Genomic DNA, 18,285 nt, shown 5'->3' on the forward strand with positions numbered 1-18,285 from the left:
TTTAGTTTGTTTAGTAGATTTCCTCATCTTGCTTCCATTTCCCAGCTGACTTTCGCGTCGAAGCTGTGTAATATGATAAACATGTTTCCAATGTCGGGTGGCGTAAAAAAAAAAAAAAAAGAAAAAAAAAAAAGTCGGGTGCCGTTTTTGCGCTCAGTTTTAAAATATAACGTGATGATAAAGGGATTATGTGGACTTTATTTTCAGAAAAACAAATGAGAATGCATGCTGATCTTTCCACCAATCAAAGTCAGAACGATTTTCATCTTATATTAATTTGACATTTCTCTGAATAAAAAAAAATAAAAAAAATAAAAAAAACACCGGGGAAAATACCGAGGTCATGACCTGTGTGTCCTCAATGCTGGTTACGGCACTGCTTATGTTCTGATTTGCTTTGGTTTTTATTTGCTGCAATTCTCAACTGATCTTTGGTCTGGTTAAATTGAAGAACATCTTTATTTCTACATCACAAACTATGATGGACTCTCTTAATTCTGCCTTCATTCTCTGACATATAGATTAATGAGATACTGGAAATGTTTCTGTGAGATTCTGGCCCGTACAGAGATGACAGCATCCTGCTGCTACCGTTGTGGGCAGCACCTTCATGACCCGATCCTCCTGTTCCATCTCACCCTAAAAGCCACCTGGTGACTGTGGAAGCATTTTGGATGCAGTGAATTCATTGGAATGTTCAACAAAGCCAGCGTGAGATGATTAGTCTTGTGACGAAGGCCGCTATCCTGTTTAAAGTTGGCATTAGAGGCTAATAGCAGGAGACAGTTTATTGTGAAGGGATTGACATGATGACTCAGCAACAACACACTGCTGGCCTCTGGCCTCATTTAAATGTTGCCCAACGTTCTTCAGCACCAATGACCTGAACTGTTTAACATCAAAGGATGGATCAACTATGTCTATATGATCAACTAGGGACGTCCCGATCCGATCACGTGGTTTCAGACTCGATCGGAATCGGACGTTTCATCCCGATCAGCGATCGTATAAATAGCCTATCTATATATGTATATTTATTCTCATTATTTACTTTTTATCAGAACTATAATATTTAAAAACAAATGGTAAAAAATAACAGCTTAGTATTTACTGTTATGTGGTGGTACCGTCGGACCGTCTCAACCATAGACATAATATACGTAGACCCCTCATAGGCTGACGCTGCCTGTTGGAGCTGACATATCAGTGCGGCCGCCATCTTGGATGGGTCTCCAATGCCCCCACATTGCATTTATTTCCACTGAGGAGGGTGTATCCCAACTACAATAATCAGAACTCCCCCAATTTTTATGTCTCTGGTCTCAACTCCACACAGAACCAACACATGCGGCATGACGTCACTTTGCTGCCGTAAAGCGAAGCAGAACACGGCAGCAGCTTGAAGCTGGGGGCCGAATGTCTGCGGGGTGGAGGTATTTTAAAGTGGATGACAAAAACGTTGCGATTGCAAACTGTGAGATATGCAAACTTGGGATTTCAAGAGGTGGTGAGGACATGGCTAACATCCTTGATGGGAACAGGAACAGGCTGGAACCTGACAAGGTAGAGATGTTGGTTTTCATCAATAAAAAGGTACATTTCCTTCTGTGAAGCCAGAGGAGGAGAGGAAGAATTAGGAGGGCAGTTAAAGCACATTTTTGGCCTTACTTTAGGACACTGTGGCACTTTTATCTGCTTATTTGTTTCCATGCCTGCAGGTATTTCAGGCTGAGCTGCTGCTGGTTTTTATATTAGACATTGTTGCACTAAACTACAATGTGAAGAATTTGTTTAATACTTGATTACTTTTTTTGTTCAAGCTACCTCACAGAAGTGCTCTGTTTATAAGTGTTAAATGATAGAATAAGTGAAGAAAATAAAAAATCAGGGACATCCTGGATCTGTTTCTTTGCCTTTCTTAATTTTTTTGATGTACTGTGGGTATCGGCAGATACTCAAAATCAAATGACTCGGACTCGGACTCAGGGGGAACCTGATCGGGACATCCCTAGTTGTAACTAATAAAAGGGTTATATTTATGACCACATCAAAGTTACTAATCTGGTTCTTTGAATTAGGATTTTCAGGAGAATTCCTGATGTCATTGTACAATCCTGTAGCCTGACTATGTCATACTCACGATTCTAGTCAGAATGTGAGTCTGATACCGCTCAATAGAGATTTGAGTATGGGGCGTGTTTCAACCGAACCAGGAGAAAAAATGCCTCTTCGCTCAATTGGATAGACCTACAACCAATCAGAGCAACGTAGTATGTGACGTAGATTAAGCGACACACACTTGTTGTAGGAAGGATGGCAAAAACATCTTTTCTATCGATAAAAGCCTTTATCGTGTTCCTCTGTTCGTCTTTCAAAACGAATGCAATGTGGAGATCCTGTAGAACAGACTTGATGGCAGAATCTACACACCCTAGCTCTCCAGCGGCAGCCATGTTCAGCTCTTTAGTGACGTAGTCGATAATGTCCCTGTTGATCATCTGTCCATCATCGTATAAAGCCCGCCCTGGCAATCTGATTGGGTCGACCGATTCTTGGTCGGGCATGATGATTTCCCAACTGAGCAGAGCCAGACCGAACTTCCCGACCAAAACTTTTATGGGCGGGGCTAAGTTCGGCTGGCACCCAGGCTAACGATCCTGTGCTTGGCATTTTGAAATGATCAATCTGCTGTCAGTGAAACGTGCGCATTCCTGTCAGGAAACAGATATGTCAAAGTAAACCTCCTCCTTTCTCCTCAGGTTTTCACTGTGAGATACCCAAAGGTACGAGAAGAGGCTCAATGCACATTTAAAAAGCTCGGAGAGAAAAATGTCATTACTCTACCTCCATTCTCCTTTACCTGCCATTACATCACAGTTCAACTGGATCATCATTCATTTCAAACAAAATCCCAACAGAAGTCATCTCTGGCATCGCAGACAGAAAGCCATACACCTTCATGTTTTCTGGAACTTTAAAGATAACTGGCCTTTTTTTAGTCCCAAACAGAGATTGTTTGGCAGTACGCTCTTTAAGGCAAAGGTCAGAGTGGGACTGGTAAGTAAGGCTGAGCTGGGGGGGGGGTGATGAGCTGCCAGTCAAAGCGGCCGGCGGTTACAGGCGTTCTGTGGCTGTCTGTCTGCGCTGGAGGCTGAGTCAGCACAGGACAATGATTTCTGTCATCAGACGGGCACACAGGGACACGCTGAGGGGGGGGGGCAGATAAGGGCAAACAGGGTGGCCTGGAGAGATGGGTGAGTGATGGGGGAGAGATGGGTGAGAGATGGGGAGGAGTGATGGGTGAGTGATGGAGGAGTGATGGGGGAGTGATGGAGGAGTGATGGGGGAGTGATGGGAGAGACGATGGGGGAGTGATGGGGGAGTGATGGGGGAGTGATGGGAGAGATGATGGGGGAGTGATGGGGGAGTGATGGAGGAGTGATGGGGGAGTGATGGAGGAGTGATGGGGGAGTGATGGGAGAGATGATGGGGGAGTGATGGGGGAGTGATGGAGGAGTGATGGAGGAGTGATGGGGGAGTGATGGGAGAGATGATGGGGGAGTGATGGGGGAGTGATGGAGGAGTGATGGGAGAGATGATGGGTGAGTGATGGGGGAGTGATGGGGAGTGATGGGGGAGAGATGGGGGAGTGATGGGGAGTGATGGGGGAGTGATGGGGAGTGATGGGGGAGAGATGGGGAGAGATGGGGGAGTTATGGGGGAGTGATGGGGAGTGATGGGGAGAGATGGAGGAGTGATGGGGGAGTTATGGGGGAGTGATGGGGAGTGATGGGGAGTGATGGGGGAGTGATGGGGAGAGATGGGGGAGTTATGGGGGAGTGATGGGGAGTGATGGGGAGAGATGGAGGAGTGATGGGGGAGTTATGGGGGAGTGATGGGGAGTGATGGGGAGTGATGGGGGAGAGATGGGGGAGTGATGGGGGAGTGATGGGGGAGTGATGGGGAGTGATGGGGAGTGATGGGGGAGTTATGGGGGAGTGATGGGGAGAGATGGGGAGTGATGGGGGAGTGATGGGGGAGTGATGGGGGAGAGATGGGGAGTGATGGAGGAGTGATGGGGGAGTTATGGGGGAGTGATGGGGGAGTGATGGGGAGTGATGGGGGAGTGATGGGGGAGTGATGGGGGAGTGATGGAGAGAGATGGGGAGTGATGGGGGAGTGATGGGGAGTGATGGGGGAGTGATGGAGGAGTGATGGGGAGAGATGGGGAGTGATGGGGAGTGATGGGGGAGAGATGGGGAGTGATGGGGGAGTGATGGGGGAGAGATGGGGAGTGATGGAGGAGTGATGGGGGAGTTATGGGGGAGTGATGGGGGAGTGATGGGGAGTGATGGGGGAGTGATGGGGAGTGATGGGGGAGTTATGGGGGAGTGATGGGGGAGTGATGGGGAGTGATGGGGAGTTATGGGGGAGTGATGGGGGAGTGATGGGGGAGTTATGGGGGAGTGATGGAGGAGTGATGGGGAGTTATGGGGGAGTGATGGGGAGTGATGGGGAGTTATGGGGGAGTGATGGGGAGTGATGGGGAGTGATGGGGGAGAGATGGGGGAGTTATGCGGGAGTGATGGGGGAGTTATGCGGGAGTGATGGGGAGTTATGCGGGAGTGATGGGGGAGTGATGGGGAGTGATGGGGAGTGATGGGGAGTGATGGGGGAGAGATGGGGAGTGATGGGGGAGTGATGGAGGAGTGATGGGGGAGTTATGCGGGAGTGATGGGGGAGTTATGGGGGAGTGTAGGTGGAGTGATGGGGGAGTGATGGGGAGTGATGGGGAGTTATGGGGGAGTTATGGGGGAGTGATGGAGGAGTGATGGGGGAGTTATGCGGGAGTGATGGGGGAGTTATGGGGGAGTGATGGGGGAGTGATGGGGAGTGATGGGGGAGTTATGGGGGAGTGATGGGGGAGTGATGGAGGAGTGATGGGGAGTTATGCGGGAGTGATGGGGGAGTTATGCGGGAGTGATGGGGGAGTTATGGGGGAGTGATGGGGGAGTGATGGGGAGTGATGGGGAGTTATGCGGGAGTGATGGGGGAGTGATGGGGAGTGATGGGGAGTGATGGGGAGTTATGCGGGAGTGATGGAGAGTTATGGGGGAGTGATGGGGGAGTGATGGGGAGTGATGGGGGAGTGATGGGGAGTGATGGGGGAGTGATGGGGAGTGATGGGGAGTGATGGGGGAGTGATGGAGGAGTGATGGGGGAGTGATGGGGGAGTTATGGGGGATTGATGGGGGAGTGATGGGGAGTGATGGGGGAGTTATGCGGGAGTGATGGGGGAGTTATGCGGGAGTGATGGGGGAGTTATGGGGGAGTGATGGGGGAGTGATGGGGAGTGATGGAGAGTTATGGGGGAGTGATGGGGGAGTGATGGGGAGTGATGGGGGAGTGATGGGGAGTGATGGGGAGTGATGGGGGAGTGATGGAGGAGTGATGGGGGAGTGATGGGGGAGTTATGGGGGATTGATGGGGGAGTGATGGGGAGTGATGGGGGAGTTATGGGGGAGTGATGGGGGAGTTATGCGGGAGTGATGGGGGAGTTATGGGGGAGTGATGGGGGAGTGATGGGGAGTGATGGGGAGTGATGGAGGAGTGATGGGGGAGTTATGGGGGAGTGATGGGGGAGTGATGGGGGAGTTATGGGGGAGTCTCTCTTCCAGGACAAACAGACGGGGCTACTTGGAACTACATGGAGCACAGAGGGTCAAAAAGAACCTTTTCTTCCGCCTGACTTGTGTGTTTGGAAGAACTTTGGTGCAGCTGCTCTGGATATACGTTAAATACACAGAATGGTACATCAGGACAGGCTTCCATGAGAGCCAATCCATGGAAAAACACCACTCACTCACTCCTGAGGGAGCCTGCTCTTTGCCAATGCCAAAGAATCCACTTATCGTAGATCTTACAGCTAAAGGGTGTTACAAAAAACAAAAGGAAAAAAGGAATTGGGATGCTTTACAGAAGCACAAAGCAAAAGGTTCTCAATACTGAAGTCAGGAACAAACAGTGAAGAAAGAAAAGGCGGATTCCCACTGCTCCTTTTTACAATGGAAAGAGTCCCGTGGAGGCGACGCAGGGAAAAAAAGGGGTGAGAAGTCTTTCCATCCCAAAAAAGATGCTTTTTTTTTCACGAGTGTGTCACTAACAATCAGGGCCCTTTAGGACTTACATTTGGCTAACATGCTGCTATGTTCGTGAGCCTTTTCCAATAGATAACTGTTTGACCAGTTCCAAACATCTCCATCTGTTTGGTGGATGTTCAAAGCCATACACATCCCAACATGATGTGACAGGTCTTTAACTTTGTGGCCTAATTCTCTGCCTGCGTGTCTGTTATTTTGTGGTGAATGGGTTCATGTCTAATTTTAGTCTGCCTTCTTCTTTCCTTCAGGTCGCCCACCAGTCAGCCTGAAACAGATCCTGCTGACGCCGACATGTTTGGACACCACTTAAAGGCAGCCTGTCACCACATTGGGAATGGATGTCGCAACCAAAATGCCAACCACCTCAATCAATGTACAGTCACATCAACAGCCAGCTACGTCCCAAAAAGCTGAGTTTCCTCCACTACTGTCTGTCAGTTTTGATCATGTAGCCATATTGCAGACTTGCAGACAGGCGGACAGGCAGCTGGGGAGGCAGCCAGGCTGACCTACTGGCTGCTGCACCGCCACCACTTCTGCATCTTCCCTCCCTGCTTGCTTTGTTCTTCAAGTGCAACTAAAGTACAAAACCGATGGTGCCATGAGGACACAGCCAACAAACGGATGACCTCACCCTGTCTGCTTAGTTGGCAAAGATGCCCACTTGTATAGAGTGTTACATAAGCCCACTGGGTTATAACCCAAGCAGAGCACCAGGATGGGATACAGACAACATAAAAGCTGTAAAAGGGTTCAACTGCATGACTGGAAATTTCACTATAAAACCCCAAAAAGTATTTCATCTATTCATCCATCCATCCATTACATTCCACTTTTTCAAGGTTGGGCCACAGAGACGACGGGTCTAGGTGAGAAACGCAGAAATGGGCCTCTCCAGCTCTTCCTGCGGGATTCTGAGGCATTCCCAGGGAAGAGATATATAATCCCACAAGCGAGTTGTGGCTCTGCCCCGGGGCCTCCTCCCAATTGGATATGCCCCAAAAAAACCTCAAAACGGAGGAAAACGGAGGCAACCAGGAGGCATCCTGATAAAAATGCTTCAACACCTCAGCCGACTCTTTCCTATGTGGAGGAGCTTCTCCCCCCGGATGGTGGAGCTCCTCCCCCTATCTCTAAGGCTGAGCCCCGCCCCCCTCCGAAGGAAACTCATTTCAGCCGCTCGTATCCACGACCTCATTCTTTGGGTCTCCACCCAGATGTGTGCCCACAGCTGAGGGTTGGAGCAAAGATGGAGCAGCAACCTGGAAGCTTCTCCTTCCGGCTCAGCTCCCTCTTCGCCCCAACAGACTGGAGCAGCGCCCTCATTGCTGCTGACGGAGCCCCGATCCGTCTGTCCATCTCTGACTCCAACCAGAGCCCGTCTACGGAGAGCCTTGCCACTCTCCGTAAGCCCCATTGTATCGAACTTGGTTGCAGTCCCACCAGAATTCCACTGGGGGTGATCGCGGGCGAGTCCAGAATGAATGGGGGTCTATGGGGCTAAACGGCTAAATATATTTATTTCACCTGCTTGTCGTTGAAACATCGCATATTTTATTCTAGATTCGGCAAGTTCAATATAGATTATAGGTAGAAAGTCGAATTAATGAGTATTTATGTCCTTTCGATTTCTTTCAGTTTGGGTCGTTGTTGGCCATAACACGCTAGCATTCTGCTAATGAATGCTGATTGGTCAGTGACGGACATGCGACTGATTACGACCAGAGACCCCGCTTGATGGCAGCTGAAGCCAAAGCAGTGGATGTCCAGAATGGAATATGAAACAGAATCTTAAGGAGGACCTTCCCGCTATTAATATTTAAGTTAATATTTGTGTATAGTAACTTATTTCTTCCTGCGGGCACTTTTGTTTTCAGATCGTTATATATGTATTGTGAAAGTACATGGGTATAAATGGAATTTGAGTCTCTTATTCGTGTGTTCAACGTGTCAATATACATGGTTTAGTATTACGACCTTAAAAAGTACAGTAAATGTCCCGCTCAATAATATTAAACAATCGTTTTTATTCCGCCATTCGGAATAAAAGATAAAATGCCTCGCAAATGTGCAGTTATTAATTGTTCAAATAGTGGTAAAGGATGGTCCTTCTTTTCATTCCCAAAGGACGAAAAAAGGTAACGTTATTGCTCCTGTATAAATGATCATAGGCTACCTGACTTATTAAAGGGCTGCACCTGGGACTTAAGGTTTTTTAGGACTTAGCTTATGCCATTGCACATATGGAAAAGTGTCTTCTCATTGATTTCTAATCATCCGATGATCTTCAGAGATAGGATTTGTTGTAAGCCATTGAATTTAATTTGAATTAACCACCTGCCCTATGACACAGTGGGGTTACACATAAGTTACACAAGTTCCTTAAATGAGGAATATAGTCTAGGCGAAATCATGAGCTAACACAGATTGAGAGTCACATTGAAACTGCAACGAGGCAAGTTTATGTTTATGTTCCATTAGACATTCTCTGCAGTGACTCAGAACTTGCCGTAAAGCAGAACGTACGCAATCTGTGACGTCATCACAATTTTTGAACGGCTTTTTAGAACAGATAAGTGAACTTCAAAAATGCAATATTCAGCCGAGTGTATTTTTTTAGTCCCCCCTTTTGAATGCAACTTTCAAATTACTTGACAAAAAATTATATCCTGAGAAAAGTGGATTTTTAGGGTGCAACCCTAATAGACCCCCATTCATTCTGGACTCGCCCGCGAGCGCCCTCACATGGACAGAGACACCAGTTCAGAAACCGGAAGTTACCGAGAGTGGCAGTTCTCTTCCATTAGACATTCTCTGCTCCAACCCACCATCACTGAGAACCAGATCCAGAGATCCTGAAGCTCCTCCCCCTGATGCAGAGACTCCTCCCCCTGAGGCAGAGACTCCTCCCCCTGAGGCAGACTCGTCCCTGATCTGGTCATTTCTCTATCATTAAATGAGATTATGTATCCTGAAATAAAATAAAAGTTGTCCAAATTTTGGTTTGACTCAAAGATTGAAAATAGGCAACCCAACAGGTGGCTTAGTGATGCATGGGTTAGCATGTGTTTAGCCCCTGTGGGGCATTTAGCGTTGTTGCCTTCTAATGAAGGCAGCTGGGCCAGGCTCCAGCAGCCTGACACCTGACACAGGATGAAGTGTGTATTCCTGTGGAACCAATGAAGCTCTCACTCTCTCATATTTGCTTTGAAATCTGGATCCCAGGTTTTGGCGATCGTTACAGGGGCTGTTTTAGTCAAAGCCCCAAATGTTAACCTGTTGGTGGTAGTCTCCCCATTGGAGACTGTGATTGTGTGAGCAAGCAGGCGTCACTAAACATTCAATTGAATTGAATTGAATTGAATTGAATTGAATTTAATTCAGTTTAATTTATAAAGCGCCAAATACAACAAATGTCATCTCAAGGCACTTAGATAATAAAGTCAAATTCAAGCCAATTGGAATTCAATTAATTGTAATCATAATTATTCATAAAATAATCCAATTCGTTCATATAGAGCCAATTCAAAAACAATTTCCTAGCTAAGGAAACCAACAGATTACACTGAAACTTTGTTTTCACTTTGGTTTCAGTGATACCACAACAATTCAAATCATTTAAGGCTGCGTTAAGAGGTAATCAATTGTTTTCTGAGCCGTCACCAAAGCTACTGTTCAGAAATAGCATCATTTCTCATTCCGAGGTGGATTACTCATGAGCTATGGAAGAAAAATTGGAAAGAATCCCCCTGCTGTGCTCAGGTGTGGAGGGGGAGGAGCTCAGCATGGTGCTGATGCAGACAGTCTTTAGTGAGGTCTATTCTTAGCCCAGCTGTAGCTCCTTCTCCGCCTGTCACAAAAAGCCCACTCCCTCTAAACATCTACTGTTTCCTCTGTACGTTAGTCGTCAAAGCAACTTCCTCCTGTTGCTATGGAGACTGGGTCCTCATCAGTATGTGGTCTTCTGCCATGTGAGGGTTGGGGACATGTATCTTGGTGGTGGTGGGGAGTCAGGCTGAAGGGGGCGGGGGATAGATGAGGGCAATTAAAGCTAGCAGCGTGTACATGTGTGTGACATAAAGATGCTACACCCCCCTGGGGGGGTTCCACCCTGCCTGTTGTCACAGGTCGAAGTCTGTAGTCAGAGTTGTCTCATGACAAACAGAACAGGGGTGTCTCTTCTCCTCTCATCTGGATCAAATATCTAAAGACAGACAGTGCCACTTCCTCCCCGACTGGCTGTCCAAGCATCTTCAGCACATAAACAGACCCCTAATCATGTGTTCTATAAGAAAAAGATCCGTCTGGAAAAAGCCAAATGAAAAGCAAAGCTAGAGTTTTCCAGTGAACAGCCAGACATGGAGCAGAGCTTTTTAGAAAACCAGTTGTTTGAGCAGCTCATTAATGTAGTAACAATAAACTGCAACATTTGTGAAGATAATGTTGAGCTATTCATCTCAAAAGCTTTACTGGAAGTGGATCTCTTAACAGAAAAACCATCTTCAGCTGATCCAGTTAAGCTTCATTTATTTTCCCTGCAGAGACCATTGATAGACACACTCCTAATTGATAATTGATTGAAAAATCACATTTTCCGTCTAATTGTGTTGAAGAAAATCCCTTTGACCTCGATCACTTTCCCCTATTCTCACTTTAATGACTGTTGTGGTACGGAGGCAGGCTTGACTACCCCTGTTACTCACCGCTGAGAAAAGCATGCTGGGATACGAGGTCGCACGTGTCAAACAGGAGCAAGACCGCTTCCAGTCAGCTGGACTAGGTTCAGATATCCTTTACTGCTTGACCAACTTACATGAGTAAATATGAGTCAACAACCTCAGGCTAGTTTTCTGGTCATGATGCTCAACATTTAGGAAACACCAAACTTGGAGCATGAGTAATATGGAGAGAATCTGTGGGAAATTTGAGTCAAGTATCTCTTCTCCTGCCTGCAGTCCAAGGTGCTCCTCGCATCATATTCGGCTTTATTCCCACAGATCTATTAAATCCCCCCATCTCTGCAAATATCATTTAAGATTGTTCACACAAAAATATGTTTCCATCAAGAAACGGTGTTGTGATCCTCACAGGCTATGCAGTCTTTCTGTCAACATGGATGACAGCACTGTGAGCTCATCTGATAAAGGTCACTAAAAGGCCTGTTTGAGGTGTAACTGCTGCTCATTCAGTTGCATCACCTCTCATCTTCAATGCCTTCCATGAGCAGTGTTTATGACTTAGAGACATCTGAGGATGGAGATGCAGAATGCAACCAAAGGAACCCTTCTGCCTCAGACTCTACGGTGACTGTAAAAACTACCCAAAGCACACGCTCCATTGCAAGTGTTTGCTTTGGACTTTGTGGGCTACCGTAAAAAACAAGGTCGTATAACATGGGTGCAAGGAGGAGGACAAGCATCATCTCCAGATTTAAAAAATGACTCAGTCTCAGGTTATGAAAGCGCCTTCATGAATGGAGAATCAACACCTCCAGCTCCACCACTATGAATGAAATCTGACAGTGTTTTATTTCATACCTCCAGTAGCTCCCCCCTCTGCCTGCGCCCCCCTCTTGCAGATATCATAAATTCGCCAAATGAAATTTTCCTTGGAATTAAAAATGGCGTCCCCAGCTGCAGCTGAACCAGGACTCGACCATCACTCCTTCCTGCTTCTCTTTTAGAAAGCTTGCTGCCATACCAGCGACAGCTCAGATCCTTTCCCATCCAATTCTCCATCCTCTCCCTCGCTTCCGTTTCCTGCAGCGAACAGTTCGTTGGGTATAAACTGACACACTTTCAGGGAATTAGATCTTCGCTTCATAGTCTGGTCCTCAGCTCAGTCCCTCCTCCACTCTCTGCTTGTGTAGGTGACAGTTTGCAGTTTTACAGACCCAGTTACAGAAATGCACCACTGCTGTCTGTTTACCTGTTTGAAATAATTAAGTTACTAAAAAAGAAGCGTTGCTGTTTTTAACTGCCTCCCACTGAGGATGTATGATGCAATCTCTTTTCCAATGAATCCACCACAAAGTCCAAGACATTCTGCTGCCTGCTCCCTACAACTGTACAGGCTTCTATCATAAAAGAAAGGATGGACTTTATTCTGCAGCGATGCAGACACAAACAATCCCAGCCTTCTGTAAAAAGAAGGGGGGTTCTCCCTGACCCTAACCCTAACCTGATATAATGAGATATCTAGTCATCACTGAGCCTAGCTAAAAGCTATTAGGAAAAGTTGTGTACGCTATTTTAGTCTACCTAATTTCCACAACAGTTTGAACTTGAATTTATTCCAGTGTCTCTAAAGAGAGCAATAAAACCACAGAAAGTCAATGTCCTGCAGCTTTTACACGTTTCCCTGCTTCAACACACCTGATTCAGATCAATGCTCTCGACTTTGGACATTCCAGACCCACGGGGAAGCAGATGCAGTGACTCCCTAACTTTAGCTTTTGAGAAATTCCAGAAAGAGTAGAAAATCTTAGTCAGACAACCAACCCAGATCTGAGGGCTACTTTTGATTTACTCATCAAATGTTAAACTTCAAAGCATTTCAATACATTGAAATGACAAAAGGAAATTGGGTTGGGAGTAAGCAGGCAGGTTAAATGCTGTGAACAGAATAACTGTAGATTACTTCCAGGCTGAAATGCCCTGGGACAGGTAAAGTGGAACTAGGTAGCTCTAGATGTCTTCTGAGCGGCTCTGTAAACTAAGTGGAAATACCTGATGAATTCTTATTCAGAAGTTTGTATGATTCACCATAAAATCCTCATCAATATCAAGTGTAAGTTTGGACAGTGGAGACTTATTTTGCGAGTTTGAGCAACAACATGTGAAACATCTCCCACAGTGCCCTCTGCTTGCATATAAGGCCATCCTACAGTTTCACGTGGAGGTGAAAAGATGAAGAGTTTCCTTGAGTGTGCATGTTCAATCAAACCCAAGAGTTTCTTGGACATTGGCTGGATGGATGACTTATAGGTTATCATAGCAGTCCAGTATATTTAAATACAATAAAATACAATAGAACAAAATACTGTGGTAGAAAAAAAATAAAATAAAAACCCAGAATGGGACAATAATATACTATGAATATCTATAAATAGAATGTGCACTGTACTGCACCCAAACTCAGTCACTTTAAGGGTGAATGTCACACTCTTAGTGACAAAGAAAAAATGATGACAATAATTTTCATGGTCAGAGATTCTGATATACAACATGGTCAATGCTTGAGTTGTATAAAAACCTAACTGAATCTCTTATGCACTGGCTGCTAACAGATTAACCCATTTAGGCCGGGAAAGCATTGCCGCATTTCTACCTTTAAAGCCGGGGGCGCTGTTGCGTTATTCTACCTTTAAGGCCGGGAAAGCGTACACGTCTTTTTCAGACGGGAGCGATTGTGAGGAGTTTCTTGGCTTTGATGATGCTGATGAACGTGCTGACCCAATTGATGGAGATTTATGGCTAGCACATATGTTTGAAGATGACGATAACGGCGAGGATGATTTTGAAGGGTTTGAATGTGAGTGGAAGACTGACAATTACCACCGTAATCGACGGAGAGATTTCAACCCCACACCAGGGGGGAAAGTCGGTTTACCTGCAGATGCCACACCATTGCAGGCATTTAATCATATTTTTACTGAGGAGCTTTGGGCGCATCTCGTTTCCGAGAAGAATAGATACAGTGAGCAGGTACTTCAGACTCCAGCTCGAGCAAAGATGGCAAGGTGGTCACACGTAACTGTGCCGGAGATGAAAACGTTTATTGGAATGTGTATGGGCATGGGACTCCTTGTGCTGCCAGTACGAAGAGATTACTGGCGATAAAATAAATAGATAAATAGATAAATAAATAATTTAAATATAAAATTGAATTTTATTTTATTACTGTTTTCTAATTGAAAATAGCGCTGTTCCTGCACTTTACTTTTTACATTTTCTATTTTCGTGAAGGTGTATGTAAATAAACTCAATTTCCAAAGAAAGCCACAGGTGTAAGCTCTCAAATACTTTTTGAATTTTGTTTCTATCTGCTACAGAGGCTGAGAAATCAATCATTTAGTAGGAGTTGACACAATTTTTGAATTTCCAGAAAAACTTCAGGTTTTAGGGGGTCTTTCTGAAATCGCCCATAGGTTTTACAGGCATTCTTTTCCAGGCGTTTTAGGCCTAAATGGATTAAAGGACTAAAAGCTCTGAGGAACAATGAGCCTTTGGTTTGGTTAACTTCAGGCAACAAAAAGTGAGAAAGTGAAGCACACAAGCCATCTTAAGCAGCTCCAGCTGCCTTCTCTGGCAGTACATTTACCACAGCCTTTACATGATGGGCCTTAATGCTATTTCCTCTCCATATCACAGAGTTGGATTCTTCGTCAGCATCTAATTTTGGTACATTCTGGGTTCTAACAAGACGGGAGCCTGCATGCTAATTTCATGGCTGTGTGAATTCAACATTAAACTTGAGCTGAAGGACTGAACTAGCTGAAGGTTGGAAAGCAACAGCTTCTGCATAAAGGAGACTGACCACTGTTAGAAGGAAGCATGATGAGAGCAGAGAAACCATCTAAATTTGACCTGAAGTGGAATTAAAAGGTCCCAGGATGTTCCTGTCTGTAATGCAGCAAAAATCTTCAGGAACCAGCATGTGACAGTTTTCAGTCCTTGTACTTTGTATGGAGGAATATGCATTTATGTGGATACTGTTGGTTTTTCTTCCACATTGGTAGCTATTATGTGAACATGCCGTCCGTCACTTCTCTATTTCCCTACTGATTGTCCTCCATTCTTGTGTTTTTCCAGAGAATCCTCTGCCTCAGATCTGTCAGCCCTGCCAACATCTGCCTGTCAGGTCAACAGCAGGGCCTCCTCTCTTTCTAAATGCTTTCATCTAAGCATCTTAGAGAGTTAAAAAAAAAGAGCCAGCTCCATCTAAACACATATTATTAAATAAAGGTAACAACCTACCTGCTTGTTCTGTGACACACTTAAAACCTATGGAGCTCAGCTGTCTGTCCTATCTCTAATAATACAAAGGTACAATGCACGAGAACATTCATCTTTCCCTGCAAAGACTTTATGGATTAAACTGGTCAGGGCAGTGATATATATATATATAGAACGGAGAGCAGACCTACTTTCTAGTTTCCCCGCTGCCTAAGCAAAGCTCAGTGCATTAAGTGGTTCCACTAAACCTGAAATGAAGCCTTTTTCAAAAAAGGAAAAGTTTTAAAAGGGCACATCATATATCAAAGGCAAATGTTCATAGTTTTCTTTTTCTTTTTTTAAGTGGGATTGTGTGGTCTGAGACAACTTCCTTTTTAAATGTCAGTATCAGAATGTATTAACTCTAAAGAACAGCTCACACAGCTGGCCCGGAGCCATCGCTGTATGGGCTGACAATCAGTTCTTGGGGAACCTTCTGAAAAGCAACCAAAAATGGCGCCAATGAGGCAAAATCCTGACGCCTCCCCCAAAGCTGTCAAAAGGCATTAGCTAACCCCATCTCATACTGTTGAAATGCCCCTCCTGGACTACCGTCTGAAACAACAGAGTGGTAAACACTATGTGGTAAAAACAGACTGCTGAGATAGTACATTCATGCCTGCCTGCCTTTTGAGGATTTGCGTCCTTAAATAGCTTTGGTGACTCTGTCTGTGTGTGTGTGTGTGTGTGTGTGTGTGTGTGTGTGCGTGTCGGTGTCTACTTTATCAGGAAACGAAATATCGATATATATCGCAGTATCGCTAAAATTGCTCAGCCCTAGAATGCGTGGGTTCTCTCCGGTACTCCGGCTTCCTCCCACTGTCCAAAAACATGCATGTTAGGTTAACTGGTGTCTCTAAATTGTCCCCCGGAGTGAGTGTGAGTGTGTGTGGGGTTGTTTGTCTGGTTTGTCTCTGTGTGGCCCTGTGATGGACTGGCAGCCTGTCCAGGGGGCACCCCGCCTCTCGGCCGATGACACCTGGGATAGGCTCCCGCGACCCGAACGACGGATTAAGCGGGTATAGAAAATGGATGGATGGAAATAAATCTGATGGTTAGCAGAGACAAGTAGCATGAATGAATTCAAATCTGGTGAAAGGATGTTAGTCTACCACATGCATGAACCTATGACAGTAAATGTGTGTGTTGATCTGGTATATTCACAGCCCGGCGAGTAAGCGATAAACAGACAGAAAAAATTTAGTGTAAAAAAAAAATCTATTCTGACACTAAATCAGTCTTTGCTGGGACTTTTTAAATAAGATGTAAATGTTACTAAAAGATCTTTATCCTCCTCTCAGTTAACCCTTACTTGTTTATGAGCTCATGTACTATACTCCCTCCATCTGTAAGCCTCCAAAGATTCTTTTTGCTCTTTATTGTGTGCCACATGACCTCTTGTCTTTTGTACAAAGCTTAAACACCACTGTTGATGACAAAAGCGCACCCTGACACTGTCTAATTACACAGAAAAAGCAGAGCCAGCTGCACTGTGTTTAGCTTTTCTTCCTTGCGCACACATTCAAATGTCTCACATATCTTGTATACGGCAACATTAGCAGAAAACAGAAACACACACACAGTGTGTGTGTGAACACACAGTTAACAGCCATCTGGGAAACAAATGTCTCAACAAAACGGCGAATTAAAAAAAACAACAACTAAAAAGTATCAATCAGCACTGCTTTAAGCACAGAACTGATTCATGTATACATATATATACATATAGAAAGTGGCCCAAAAATCTAAAAAACCTTCCTGTTGTCATGAAAAGATGGGGAGGGTCTGATCAAGCCCACCTGACAGCCAGGTTCAGGCTGCTTCAGACGTGGCTACGGCCACCAATGGGGGCCAGAGACAGGAAGGGTTACGTTTGCTTCTCAATAAACTTCTCAACAAGCACATTTACTCATGGTGATCAGAGCATGTTATGGTTATGGTTATCATTTCATGTTTAAATTGTTATTGGATTCATTCAAATAAACAATTCTGCATGAAGGAAATCCTGCTCACATGGAGGAGGAACAGCTTCAGAGCTTTCATCTCAGGCTAATATGCCATAAAGTGTACTCTACTGTAATCTACTTAAGTTCTACTTGCTCCATTAGCACAACAAAGTATTCAAAAAATACATTTCTCTCTCTGGCAATTCCTCCAAGGGGATTCCAAAATATTCCTAGGCGAGATGATAAACCACTATAATTCTTTTGTTTGCAGGTAGCTGTGCTCCCAAAGGGGCCGGCTGTCAAACAACAACCCTCTAAACTCGAAAGGAGACATGTTTATTATGCTCAAGCTTTTCTAGATCTCGGTGCTTCTAAGGTTCTTGTTTAGATCACACTGTTTTTTGTCATTTGTAAAGTCAGAAGTTGTTTTTTTTTCCCCAACCCAAAGCTAATCACTATTGGTAAGACTTAAAAAGTGACTTGATGTTTATGCTTGTACTGCCCCTAAATGCTGTTCCAGGCAACAGTTGTCTTAATGAAGAATGTCAGTCTTTTAAACATTAGGTCATTGTCACAGTGTCTTGCTTCAAAAATAATGGACAAAACAAAACTCTAGAAAATCTACAGGATTAATTAAAATAGGACTCACCTATGGTGGACGAGCAGCCAAGGCAGACGTCAGAACATGGAAAATAAAACAGAAAAAATTACCATTTCAAAAGCTCTACAGGAGACACACCAGGATGTGCTGATGCACAACAGCATTGTTGGACAAAAAACAATCAAGCATTTTCCTGGAACATACTTTCCAGTAGATGTAAAGATACAGACAGCTGGAGCAGAGAGGAAAGCGAGAGTTAATTTGACATTGAAGAGAGGTCAGAGGGACACCACACCCCTGGATGCAGAGGAACATGATTATAGGGTTAACACACGCTTGGTCAAGGAAAAAAGAAGAAAACCAATTTAATGTGGTGAAGGTGTCTACAGGTGTCACTAAGAAGGAAAAGTCTGTGATTGATTAGTGGTAGCACACCTGTCAACAGCAACAGGGTTAATTATGAGGGCATCATTGGAAATAAGGATACTCACAGATTAAGGTCAAAGTAATTCAAAGCCCCAGTTGGTCAACACGTGAGTCAATACATTAGTCACTCACAAACAGCCAAAGTTTGACAAGCC

General features: G+C 45.0%; 1 protein-coding gene across 6 annotated transcripts in view; it reads right to left on the minus strand.

Annotated features, from left to right (window-relative positions):
• Positions 1-18,285, minus strand: part of LOC142370373 (uncharacterized) — a 143,860-nt gene that overhangs the window by 41,362 nt on the left and 84,213 nt on the right. The gene's annotated exons all lie outside the window — the stretch shown is intronic.

This window comes from Odontesthes bonariensis, chromosome 20, assembly GCF_027942865.1.
Source record: "Odontesthes bonariensis isolate fOdoBon6 chromosome 20, fOdoBon6.hap1, whole genome shotgun sequence".
Lineage (NCBI taxonomy): Eukaryota > Metazoa > Chordata > Actinopteri > Atheriniformes > Atherinopsidae > Odontesthes > Odontesthes bonariensis.